Source organism: Lissotriton vulgaris, chromosome 9, assembly GCF_964263255.1.
Source record: "Lissotriton vulgaris chromosome 9, aLisVul1.2, whole genome shotgun sequence".
NCBI classification, from domain to species: Eukaryota; Metazoa; Chordata; class Amphibia; order Caudata; family Salamandridae; genus Lissotriton; species Lissotriton vulgaris.
In genome coordinates, this window is record NC_141697.1 from 351,700,582 (window position 1) to 351,714,155 (window position 13,574).

Consider the following 13,574-nt stretch of genomic DNA (forward strand, 5'->3'; position numbering starts at 1 on the left):
TTCGCTACCGGTGGCCCTACGAAAATCCAGCACATACCTGCATTTCAGGAAACAATTAAAAACATTTTTATTTTAAGCTGGTCATGTCATTACTCTCTTCCCTGTCTTGTGGTTCTGGATTCCCAGATGTAAAGCGCTGAGATGCCCCTGGGCGATTCATGCGCTATATAAGAATCCATAACATAACATAACATTCTGCCAGCCACGTTTGCTTTCTGTTCCTGTCACATGTGTCACAACACCTTAAGCCAATGGTAGCAAGGGCATTGCCAGAGTTGCCAAAGGGCAAGCAACAGCTAAACCTGGCAACCCCCAAGACATATCCCAAGGCATCCAAGGCTAGACAGAAGCTATCAGGGTGACAACCAGCAATTTGATTGAGTTGATTAAATGAAACCCACATGTTAGATTTAACCTCTGGAACGTGTGATCCTAACAATCAAATAATTTTGATTCGTGAGGATGAGTGGGAAAAGAGAGCGCATCCCAGTGGCTTTGGACCCCTTTGAAGAGATCTGCTGTCCTGCAAGGAACTGCTGCCAGCATCCTGGTGGAATATTAGCAAAACAGAATAAAGCAACACTTGAGCATATGCTAGGGTAAGCAAAGCTGCCGGCATGCCTCTTGTCTGGTTAGCTCTCTCTAGCTGGTCCTCCTCAACACCAACTTGTGGGATGCACACCTTCATATGAGACAGGTCAGAATCCCCTGAAAATGTGCCCTGCAGCCCCAAGCTGCTCTTTGCACTGATCCAGCAGGAATTTACGAAATCCTTTTACCTTTTGGCCCACAGTCTGGCGTGAGCTAAGGGCTTTGCCAATGTGGTCTGGGAGGGGAGCTGGCCCACAACATTCACCCCTGAATGAGATCTACTTTCATCATGCTTCGCCTGCTTATCCAGAATCACTTGCTTGCCAAAAAAGAAACTGTTTCCTAAGGACTTTCCTTAGCAGTATATTCAATTATTATTGCCCAAATAAATAATATCAACTCTCTGGATACTTTGCAAGCTTTGGCTATAAGGAGCAGACCCTCTAAGGTCTTTTGCCCCTTCAAGAATGCAGACCTTAGTAGTGACGGAATACTTAGGGCCCCATTAGGAAAGTCGCTATCCTGTCGTGAAATGGGACCGCCCGCCATAAGGGCGGGGGTCCTGTGGGGGCCATGAGGATGCACCCGCCACAGTGGAAGGCGCATCCTGCATTCCTGACATTGTGGCGGACGGTGCACTCAGCACCACCCGCCACAATGCCAGAAAGGCATGTTGTGCACTTTCATGCACAACATGGCAGGCACTGCATGGTGCCTGTCATGTTGTGCATAGAACTGCAGTGGGGTACCATAGGTACCCCCCATGTGCACCCCCACCCCCTAGAGTTCCTGGGGGCCCACAATGTGCCCCCATTGGCAGAAAACGCCTGCACATCCCCACACACATGCTAATATGGATGGCGGTGTCTTCCAGGCACAGTCACCATGTTAGCTGCTTTTCCACCCGGTAGACTCTGCGACCGGGCAGAAAACCGGTGGACGGTCTTTACGTCCGCCGGGGTCCTCCCCGCCATGGTAATCTGGCAGGGGGAATTTGGGAGCGGGCGGTGGGTTTTAGCGGGCGGATCGCCACTGCCATACGGGCGGTGGCGATCCACCTGTTATCATAATGGGTCCCTTAGCCTTAGAATAGGTTCTTTGCTATAGGAATGGATCATTCTCCACCAGTGAAAAGTGTCTGTGGTTCACAGAAAATTCACTTCTTTTGTTAAGAGGCTTTCCTTTGAAAATCTGGAGGTTCTGAAATTAAGACTAGCATTAAAATGCGAGAAAAAACACTAGTATGGAGCATCAGGTGATTTCAATGTAAAAGAATACAAACATATCATTTCCAAGTACTTTGATATATTGCAATGTATTCTAACGAGCATTCGCAATGCTAGTAGATCTGGCTCTAAAATGCATGGTTTACTGTTGGGGGTTGATATTTCCCCTGCATGGCCAACAGATAAGTAATCTTACCCTGAGTGACCCAGTGTTTGTGTAACTGGTATCCTGACTTTTCATTTGACTCTAAAAGCGTTTTAATCTAGCATGTGCTCAGAGGCCTATGCCTGTTCCTGGTAATGAGAGGTTCAGAGTCAATTCTGAGGCCTGGAGGGTCAGAGAATATGTGCTCTCATAGTGGGTACAGGACTACTGCCCCTGCCCTGGGTAAGTGACATAAACCGATGGTGGCTGTGGGCCAAGTTTTGTGAATCTTTAATATGATCAGATCTTTTTCTTTGTATCAGGGGAAAGTTTGTACTACTGACTCCTTTCATGTAAAGTTGTTCTTTAATGTGAGCCCAGACCCTTCATTGGTATTCTTTGGGTGTGTGGAGTGTGTGTATGTGTAGTGAGTGTGGTGCTTCAAGTCACAATGAAGGACCTAGGTCCCAGTGTTGCGTTACCGTCCCAGGCCCCCATGGACTCAGGGGGGGTAGGGGTGCACATGGGGGGTACCTATGGTACCCCCCTGCCTTTTCAAAGAACAAAGTGGCAGGCACCGCGCGGTGCCTGTCACGTTGTGCTTTGAAATGCACAAGATGTATTTTTAGCATTGCGGCGGGCGGTGCTTTCAGCACCACCTGCCACAATGTTAAGAATACGGGATGCGCCCGTCACTGTGGCGGGTGCATCTTAATTGACCTCATGGGGTGCCCGCCCTTATGGCGGGCGGTCCCTTGTACCGTGATGGGGGCCTTAATGTTTGCGAGCTGTGCACAAGAACAAATTCAGCAGAGTTGTTCCAAACCTCCACACTCCAAGTGGAGTGGGCAAAACTCTGCGAACTCCATTGAAAGAGCAGAGTTCACATTTCACCCCAAGGTGAAAACTATGGGTGGGTGGAAACTCCGCTCCATCGGTGGCATCCGTGGAGTTTTGCTCACTTTGCGTTCTGCCTCAAACACAGAGTGCTGGAAAAACTCTGCCAACCACCACATGGCAGAGTTTTTTCTCATGCAGGGCGCGTCAACGGTAACTTGGCAAGCGCAAGTGAAATTTTTGCGTCCCCTTGTATGATTTTTTGGGGCGTTAGAATGACACTTGGTGAGATTTCCCAACAAGGGCGGTTGTGACAGGTCGCAACCATTCATATTGAGAAAGCTGCTGCTCGAGTAGAAAATCTACTCAAGAGACAAAGACAGAAAGAAGCAGCACCCTCTGGCCTGCTTTGTGGTACCAGTCATTCTGATTTTACAGCACAGAACAAGCTCCTGTTGCTAAAAAATCAGCGCAATGAACTCTGTGGAATCTCACAGAGTTTTTATGTAACTTTTCAGAATTCCACAGTGTGAAACTATGCAAGTTCAGCCCCCTTCATAGTGAAAACCCCTCTCAAGCAACAACCACAATTCTTGTCATGGTGAGCCACAAAAGTAAATAAATTAACTTGTGCTTAAGCCTCTAGTAGCTTCTCACAATTGTACTGCGGCTTAACTTAGACACACTTTATGCAGCACACAAGTAGTAATAAAGTCAAAACACAACACAAGAATAATACTAAACCATTTTAGAAAAATAAGATACATTTTAATAAATAAAATGAGACCAAAATAAAAAAACCTCCTATCAGTAGAACCGGAGTTATGCAATTTAAAAAGGCTCAAGTAAAAATAAGTCCAACAAGCAGAAAGTGCTAACTGTGGGTATCTGGTCCTGCTAGACCTGGAAAAGTCTCAAGTTCAGGCCAGTCATAATGCAGTACAGGCTGGATATAGGTACCAGGTTAGTCCTGCTGGAAAAAAGTTACCTTCTCAAAGTCTGGCGCTCGGAGTTCAAAACTACAGAATTTCACCAGAAGAGCTAGACTGATGCCAGCCAACGGTCCAGGACTTGGGGGAGGCACCACTTGGGGATCAGGAAATCACTCCAGCAGAGGCTAGGAGGGCTCAGGCAGGTCAAGATGCAGGTCCAGGCAAAGCCTGTTGCAGCAGGTCAGCTGAGCAGTTGCAGTGAAGCCTCTGGAGGTTGTTGGTCCCTGTAGCTCAGAAAAGGAGGTCAGCCAACTGACTCTTGGAGTTACTTGGGTAGCCCTGGGTTTAAAGAGACAGCACTCTCTCTTTCAAGCAGACAGGCAGTCCTCAAGCAGGAGGGCAGTCCTCTGAAGAACATTCAAATTCAAATTAACTTTATTGTGTCAGCAAATTTGCCATAACAATTAAAACTTGTACCTTAAATTCGGAATAGAAAACGTCTTAAAACATTTTGAACACCAATTAACCATTTCACATATATGCATTACATCCTACATTATTTCAACTAAATATTTAAAAAGTGTGAAGCAATTAAAAATGGTCTCTTGTAGAACAGGAAGTCTGCACTAGCTAAGCTGAAATTCAGTGTGGCCAAGTAATTTCACTTCTCTTACTATGGGCTTTTACTAATTAAGACAAATGTAGCAAAGCAGATGTTTGGGGGCTCATTAATCAAAACACATGGTTTTCATGTTAGTTGATGATGGACCACTGGCTAGGTATCCTGAACAAGGAAGAACTACCTCAAAAGTCTTGATTAGTGCACAGTGCAAGTGTGTTTTTACCAATTTGCCAATAGCACAAATTATTCCAAGCATCATTCCAACTAGGTGGCCCTTGGTTAAGTGACAAACCAGCCTGAATTTGTTGGTCCCTAAGAACATCTATATCCTCCAGACTAAATCAGTTGCATCCTACCTTACTTCAGACAATAATAAAATGCACATCTGGGCAGATCTGGTAAACTTTCAGTCAGCGCAAAGGTTGGATGCTAGTGCCTTTCAAATTTCTGGCAAGTCTGTTCTGAAACAGAAACATTGAACGCCTTGCACTTTCTAGGCTTATAGTTCAGAAACAGGGGGTAAAGGTAAAGCTTTCAGTGTCTCACAGTTGTTGCACAAAGGCGTATAAAGTGTGTAACTGTTTGAGTGCCACCCACAGAAAATCAAAATGTGTTAGTTTTAGATCCTGGGGTCTAGGCCATGATTTAGTAAAAGACTGTACCTGCAGTGTTTGTAGTCGGAACTTAAGGTATACACCACTTTCTCGGAAGGGCGAAATATTGACTTGAGAAATGGTTCCCATAGGAGCTTCAGCTGCAGTGCCAGGTAATTTTCTGGGAAGAAGCTTTTCTTAGCATCATGCTTGCATCACAGATTGTTCCTAAGGGCCATATTTATCATGTTAGTATGTCGCACTTGCACCATGCACCGGGGTGCATGCACAACGCAACTACTAAGTGTGATTTTTCAAGCCACGCATGGCCACCCTGCGTAGCCCTGATTGGCTTGATAAATCCAGAGTAAAGTAAAGCAGGGAAAATTACTGTGTTGCGTTACACCATCCCTGGAAGGCATCCTATGGGTGGTGCTTGGGTGTTCCCTCATAACACCACTGGGAATGAGCCAAAACTGCCACGCCTACCCAGGGAACACATAGAAATAGGATAATGCCTCATGGGATTGGTTTTGTGCCAAAATGTGTCCCTTCTTGCACAAAACAGTCCTGCTTGCAATGCAGGAGCCTGCATTGGTGCTAGGCAGCACACTGTGCAACAGTGCTGGGAAAAGAGAGGAATGAGCTGTATAGCTTTAAATATGGTGCATTCCTGCCCTTTGGTTCGCTGATATAATGACGACAAATACCAAGAAAAAATATTGATGTACAAAAAATAGATGTACAAAAGACATTTTTGTTTACAGAATACATTTTAACAAATATAAGAAATAAATGTAATTTTTAAAAATTGAGACATACATATATAAAATGTAATATATATATATATTTATAAATATATAAAAATATACAAATAAACATATATATATATACGTAAACCTATAACATGAAACCTAATAAAAAAATAAATTATATTATAAATTTAAACATTAAAATATGTAATAGTCTTTAAACTTACATTTTGCACTCCATTGAATGCAACAGTAGGGAAAGTGTTGGGTAGCAAAGGGGTAAAAATAACTATTGCCACTCCAGTGAGGGCAACAGTAGAGAAAATGTTGGACAGCGAAGGGTTAAAAAATACTATTCCCTCTCCACTGAGTGCAACAGTAGGGAAAGTGTTGGATAGCGGAGGGGTAAAAATGACTATTCCCACTCAAGTGAGTGCAACAGTAAGTAAGTAAGTCTTTGTTAGGGGAGGGGTAAAACTTATTATTCCCACTCCAGTGAATGCAACAGTGGGGAAAGTGTTGGATAGCAGAGGGGTAAACATTAATATTTCCATTGGAGTCAGTTCAAAATTCAAAACAAACAAAACATCAGCTACAACACAAAAGATTTTAAAAAATAAAAAAAGAAAACATATATAAAAATTTGTAAAAGATCTCACAAGCACCTAGAAAGATTTCTTTCTTTAATTAAAAATAATTTACAAACAAATAACTATTTTTATTAGAAATTAATTATAATAATTATTATTATTACATTACTTTAGTCTTTTTTTTATTTTCTACCCTATAACACCACACAATGTACTTCACACATCTATATTGGAAAAAAAGTTCCACTGTAATTAACATAATTAATTATCAACGAAAGAAATATTATTAACTAAAATACAAATTAAAACAGATACAAATTAATTTACTCCCCAAATGTTACCCCTATAAAAGCAAAACCTAAACACAAAATAAAAATAAACAATTACAGTGAATATTTATGAATTGATGAATAATATTAATGATCAACTAACTACTAATGAATGAAACATGCATTACTTTCCACCCTCTACCTCACTAAACACCACAACCCACACATAAAAATCATTACACAATTTCCATAACTAATTTTACATCAATATATTAATACCAAATAAAAACAACTTATTAGTTCATCTAAAAGTATTTGCTTCCCACCCTTTACCACTATAAACCCCACAACTGACATCCTAAATTAATTACACAATTGCCATAATTAAATTTTAATTAATTAATTAGGATTAATTAACAAATAATTATTAAATAATTATAAATAATTTACTTCCCAGCCTATTCCCCTATAAACTCCGCCACCCGCTCCTAAAAAATTTCACAATTAACATAATTAAATACCAATTAATTAATTAATAATAATTCAAAGGCAATTAATAAATTATTAATAATAAATTAATTCCCACAATTAACACAATAAAATATAAGTTAAATAAATATTAAAAATTAAAACATATTAATAAATGTATTATAATTAAATTACTTCCCACCCTATTCCCCTATAAACCCACAACTCGCTACAGAACAAAAAAATCTAAATGTATTAAAATAAAATTAATAACTACTAAAAATGTAAAACATATATTAAAAAAACAAAAGCAATACTTATACAAGAAATAGTTCACTACAAACCCACAACCGACCTGCTCACAGCACCGCCTGCCACAATGCTGGGAATGCACTGTGTGCATTGTCATGCACAAGCTGACAGGCAGGGCGCGGTGCCTGCTACCATGACAATGTAGGGTGTTATCATAGGTAACCCCATGTGCACCCCCTAGCCCCCCCAATAACCTTGGGGCCCGCAAAGGGGCCCCCGACAGCAAAATCCGCATCTAATCCCCTGCTAATATGGATGGCGGTGTCTAGCAGACACCGCCACCATATCTAGCCCCTTTTCCGCCCGGTCGACTGGTTGACCGGCGGAAAACCGGTGGACATTCTTTATGTCCGCTGGGGTCCCCCCACCATACTAATACGGCGGGAAAAATGGGTAGCGGTGGATGGAAATGTAGGGCGGATCGCCACCGCCATGCGGTGATTTGATATTTTCAAAAGCTATATTTCTTACCTCCATGTCGATATTCTTGACCATGATATTCTTGCCGTCGTTATTACTGCATCACGATATTTCCAACTCGATATTTGTGTATGTCAACATTACAAACTTGATATTCTGTCTGTGCACCCTGCCCTTTCACTATCATGCAGTGCGGTAAGGTGACTTGCTGCTCTCTGTGACTTTTTGATAAATAGGCCACTAAATTTCTTCTTTACCAACTGAAATGTGGCCTGATTCATCATATCTGTTTAAGCCAAAAGTGCGCACATTCTATTGATCTCAGGGTGTTCTCCACCTGTCTGAACCAAGGTAGGCTAGGATCTAGTAACTTATAGAGATGCACTAACATCTGTCCCTAGGGATAAGGCCAGAGTAGTGGCATGCTGTGCAGCCTATAGAATGTCCATTAAGAGTAGAAGGTGAACCATTAAGCAAGATATTTGGGATGGTCTGATGGCAGCTATCCAACTTAAAGACAAAAGAGCCTTTTGGAAAATCATTAATAGGCCCAATCCCACTGAAGCCCTGACTAATGGTTTGGGGTCCAACATTAGTGCAGAGAAATGGGTTACCAATTTCAAAGCTACTTATACTTTTACGGCCTCTAGGTATCCCAATTCAGTGGACTGTTCCTCTTTTTCCCCCTTTCCATAAAGTTTGATTTATCTGAAGTGAAGAAAGCGATTATTGAAATTCCATCAAGGAAGTCAAAAGGGCAGGATGGCGTCACGATAGACCTATATAAGGAGAATGTGGCGTTTTGGGCCCGATTATCACAAATATATTCAATAATGTAACTATATTTGGCTACCCTCAATCTTGGCATAGCGCTGTGATCTTTCTAGTATGTAAAAAAAGTCTTCAGAGGCAATCCACGGTTTCATAGATCAAGCTCACTTCTGGATTCGATGGTGAAGGTAATTTGGTGTACAGCCCTTAGAACAGGGGGTTTCAAATGAGGGGGGGGGGCGGGACCACTTAGGGGGGCCTCAAGTGATCGGGGGGGTCACCAGGCTCTGCCCAAAAGAAGCATTATGCTGATAACAATGGTATGTTTTAAGCGGTAATGGGCCATCACTAACATCTTTTGTCATTTATATCCTAGCTGAAAGTATGTGTCAAAAGAGAAGGGACTCCAATTATTCTTCAAAATACCCTGCCCCATTTCCAATAATCACACTGTGGAGACTTTTTCACGTTGGTAAGGCCTGCATGACCAGAATAGTATGTTTGGCAATCATGTATTTGATTGCATTTTTAAAACAGTAACAACACTTAACTGCAATGTTTAAATAAGTCTGGACATATTTAAACATTGCTAATTTGAGAGAATAATCATTAAAAAAATTCAGGGAGGGTGTCCGATAAATCTTTATTTTCAAAAGGGGATGCAGCATTAATAAGTTTGAAGACCAACACCATAGAAGGACTTAAGAATGGATAAGTGCTAATCAAGAAATCTCGCCTGCTCATAAATGATTTAGGGCATGTTTGGGCACTATTGAGCAATTCCTCAATCTCCATTTAGCTGTTAGCAAATACACACTTGCTAAGGAAGGTCCGCTATTTCTCTCCTTTATGGATCTAAGCAGTGCGTTTGATAAAGTTAAAAGTACCAAGATCTGGGACATCCTTTCTGATAAAGGCCTCAATAAGGACTTGGTTACTTTCTTTCAGGCCTTACACTGTGGGGTAAACACATCTGTTTGATATGGGCCGGGTGAGGAATGTACAGACTCCTTGAGTTACAACGAGGAGTGCATCAGGTTTGTGTCCTGACCCTGATTTTATTTTTTGCTGTATATTAATGAATGAATACAAATTTAGCAAGTACAGAAAAGGACATGCCCATGATTATGATGGGGGTGAGGGTCTGAAAAATGTCAGCGCTCCGTCCATCATCTCCTTGTGTTTGCTTTGTTCACCCTAAGGGGTCTATTACTGTAGCGGGCGGATCACCACCGTCCGCATGGCAGTGGCGATCCGCCCGTCATTTCCGACCGCCCGCCTCCCATTTCTCCCTGCCATATTACGATGACGGGGGGACCCCGACGACAGAAAGACCGTCCGCCGGTTTGCGATGTGCGTTGCGCGCACTGCATCGCATTCGGCGATACAGTGCTCTCAACAAAATTAATTTTATTTATTTATATGTTTACTTACCTCTAATCGGGCGTAATCCGTATTTTACCACTCCCCGCCCTGCCCCTCCCCGAAGAAACACAATTTAAAGGCATGTTGATCGCTCATTCACCTTCTGAATACCATCATGTTTTATTTTGAGGGTGCTGTAGAACCCCTACTTTCAGCACCTATGGAGGGGTTATACTGGGATCCTTTAACAGCGGATGAGCAGGAGAACGAGAACCAACGAAGCTTTCCATTCCTCTTAGATGTGCCCCTGTATTCTGAGGTATCTGTTAAAAATTGTTTAAAAATGAGAATATGGAGTGGCACACATCTGTTTAAAAAGATTGTCACTTTCCATCTTTTCACATGAGATGTGTACATTTACCCATTTAGGCAAATAATATAATCTATATAATTGTCTGGATATTGTATACACATGTTCACGTTCATAACTATGTGTGCTAAAGACTGCATATCAGATATCACTGAACCTATTCCCTTTCACGGGTGGGATATGAAAGTGTTGGGAGGTCACTGCCTGTGATTTTACTCTGTAAGATGTTAATGAGAATTGCCTATGGTAATTTGTCCGCTCACTATTCTGTTAGGACTTGTGTCCCGTAAGGGAATAATGTAAAATGTGGTAAAATTCAAACAGCACATGCTTAGCAATGAAAAAGAAACATTAAGGTTGTCATTATATGTCCTTAGGTTTCCCTCTTGTGGCACTAATTGATCATTGCAATCGTTCCTTAAAGGAACATATACATAATAATTTGTTTTATGATTTCTATCGACTCCCGAGATGTAAATCAAGGCTGGCGCCCAACTTTAGTGTCGCCCTGTGGTGTTCTGAAATTTGTTAGCCTTCGAGATCATTTCTTGCCGAAATACTTTGTTGGTATCTGCTGTGAATCAAGCTTTTGTAAATGAAAAAAATAAAATGCGCAGCATATGAAGGAAAAGAAATGACATACTTATGCCAGAGAGGAATGATGCAAATTGAACTTTGTGCTGCAAAGAAACAAGGAAGTGATTAGCGTGTGACTTACTGTTGTCAGTGACTGCTTGCAAAGGGTATGGTTTCGGTCACCTTTCACGCGAGAAAAAAAAAAGAGTTACTGTTTTTTAATTGGTTTAAAGAAGAGCTGGAAGTCCGCTCTGTGGCTTAACGCAAAACTATTGGGTCCCCTGCAGAACGTGAAGAGGGGCCCTTAGTAGGGTGACCAGAATTTTAACGCCTTCGATGCGCCCGTCGGCCAACTGCCGTCGCGAGCACTGCCTCCATTGTGCTGTGCACGTCCATTGGCCGACAGGGCCCGCACACTCAATAAAACCACTGCACCATGGCGGAATTGCTGTCGCGGTTTACGCGGTAAAAGCCAAAAACAGGGACATTTCCTGAAAATAAAAGAAGGACTACAGTTTTACTTCAAGCCAGCACACAGAATAACAGCGCTCCTCAGCAGAGAATGAATTACACAACAGGCAGTTAGAACATACATAAAATGCAATTTTTAAACCCAGTAGCTGGCCTGTTAATTAAATTGCTTTCTTGAAACAACTTTTACCTATCCCTTGTTTGTAAAGTATAATAAGCACCTCCCACAGTTTTCAGTCACCCCTCTCTAAAAACTGGGACAGAAGCTACATTTCCTGAAATCTGCGGGACAGCCTGTGAAAAACCGGGACCGTCCGGGCTATTCCGGGGCGCCTGGTCACCCTCCCTTTAGTCTCCCATGTTCCACAGATATTCGTTGGATTTATGAGCTGAATGGGGGTGTCTTGAAGTGCTGTGGCCCCTGAAACATTGGGCCCCCTTCGCAGCAGGGGCTTGTGTTAAACCCCAGAGTCAGGTAGCAGTGGTACATTGAATATGCTTTTGATGCTCCAAAGGCCAACTCCACGATTGGTTGAATTAAATATTAACAAGCATGGCAATGCCAATGCGTCTGACTTTAAAGGATTGTTGTATGGTAAGGCGAAGCATTATAAGTAAATAGCAAGGGAATGTACATATATTTGTGTGGAAGCAAAGAGTTGTACAATAATATTGGTGTGAATTAAAAGATCTGGTGACAGTTGCACTATCAAGCCAGACCTAAAAAAGTCAGTTAATGGCTTGCCTTCTCCCATCTGTGCTGCTCCCAGAGAAAAGCAATATAAATGATCTAGTTATCCAAGACACTTTAATAGCATCTCAATGTCACAAGTGTGCCCTTGAAAGTTCAAATTCAGGCAACTGGATAAATAAACAAAATGATCACAACTGTATGGTAGGCAATAACTTTTTTTTGAAAGCACACAACTTCTGCCCAATCAAAACATGTTCACCTGTCTCCCAGTATGTTAGCTGAGGCAAATCCCCCTTCCTGCTGATTCTCACATGATTTTCTGTCACGCCCCACCGTCTGAATGGGTGGAGTGATCAATTTAAGGCTTTAAGAATACAAGGCTATTAGAATGCATGCATAGTTTCTTCAAATAAGAATTGTTAACTAGCTATTATTATTTTTTATTGAGGGGAGTTTTATATTACATGAACTCTAACCAAAGTTATCGGAATGCTTTACATGAGCACCCGTTGCATTAACAGACAAACACATTCATGTTTCTTTTTTTGTTTTTTTGTTAGGAACAGGGGGCCTCATTTATTAGGCTGTGCGTCACTTTTACGCCGCTGGTGCGTCACTTTTTGTTACGCACCGGTGGCGTAAAAAATGCGCCTTGTTGCGCCATATGTACAAAGTGACGCATCTCAGTAGATGCGTCACTTTGTAAACCCCTGCGCCACATTATACCTGCGCCAGGTATAATGTATGCAAGGGGGGCGTATTGACGCAAGGAAGGGTCGTAAAAGTGACGCCGTGAAATCTATGACATTTCACTGCGTCACTTTTAGGACACCGTTGCGTCAACATCTTGCGCCTGCCTCACAGCAGGTGTAAGACTGACGCAGGCCCTTTCACATGGGCCGTGCCCCATGTGAAAGGACGCAATGCTTGAGTTGCGTCACTTTTGTGACACACTCCAGCAATGCGTCACTTTTGTGCTTACAGATACATCAGAAATACTGACGTATCTGTAACTCCTTGCGACATGATGCGTCATACATTAGATATGACGCATCAGGAATGTCGCAAGGAGTGCGCACTCAGAAGTGACGCATCGCTGCTTTCACGCAGCGATGCGTCATTTCTCATAAATGAGGCCCAGGGAGATTAAGTGAGTTTCCCAGAATCACAGGATGTTGCGCGTCCCTGATAGACTCGAACCCGGTTCTGCAGCTTTGAGGTTCACAGCTCTAGCCATTAGGACACATCCTCTGCCCTTTTGAAAGTATGAATTGAAAAAGACAATTGAAAGTATGAATGGCCCTGCTGCAACCAGTTTGCCCCCCACAGCACTCCCCCTCCTTATGACACTTCCATGAGGTGAGAGATAACACGGTGGGTGGTAGTATTGCCATTGAAGGAATTCAGACGCGGAATGTTTTGTGACCGAAATAGTATACCTTCCTTGATGAACGAACTGCCAGGAGGTTAGTTTATCTTCGTGATGTGAAGGCATCAGGAGAGCTCCTGATTGGACAGTCGATCCAGGAGGCTCCAGGATTAGTCGGGTCTCTCTTTTATGAATTTCGGC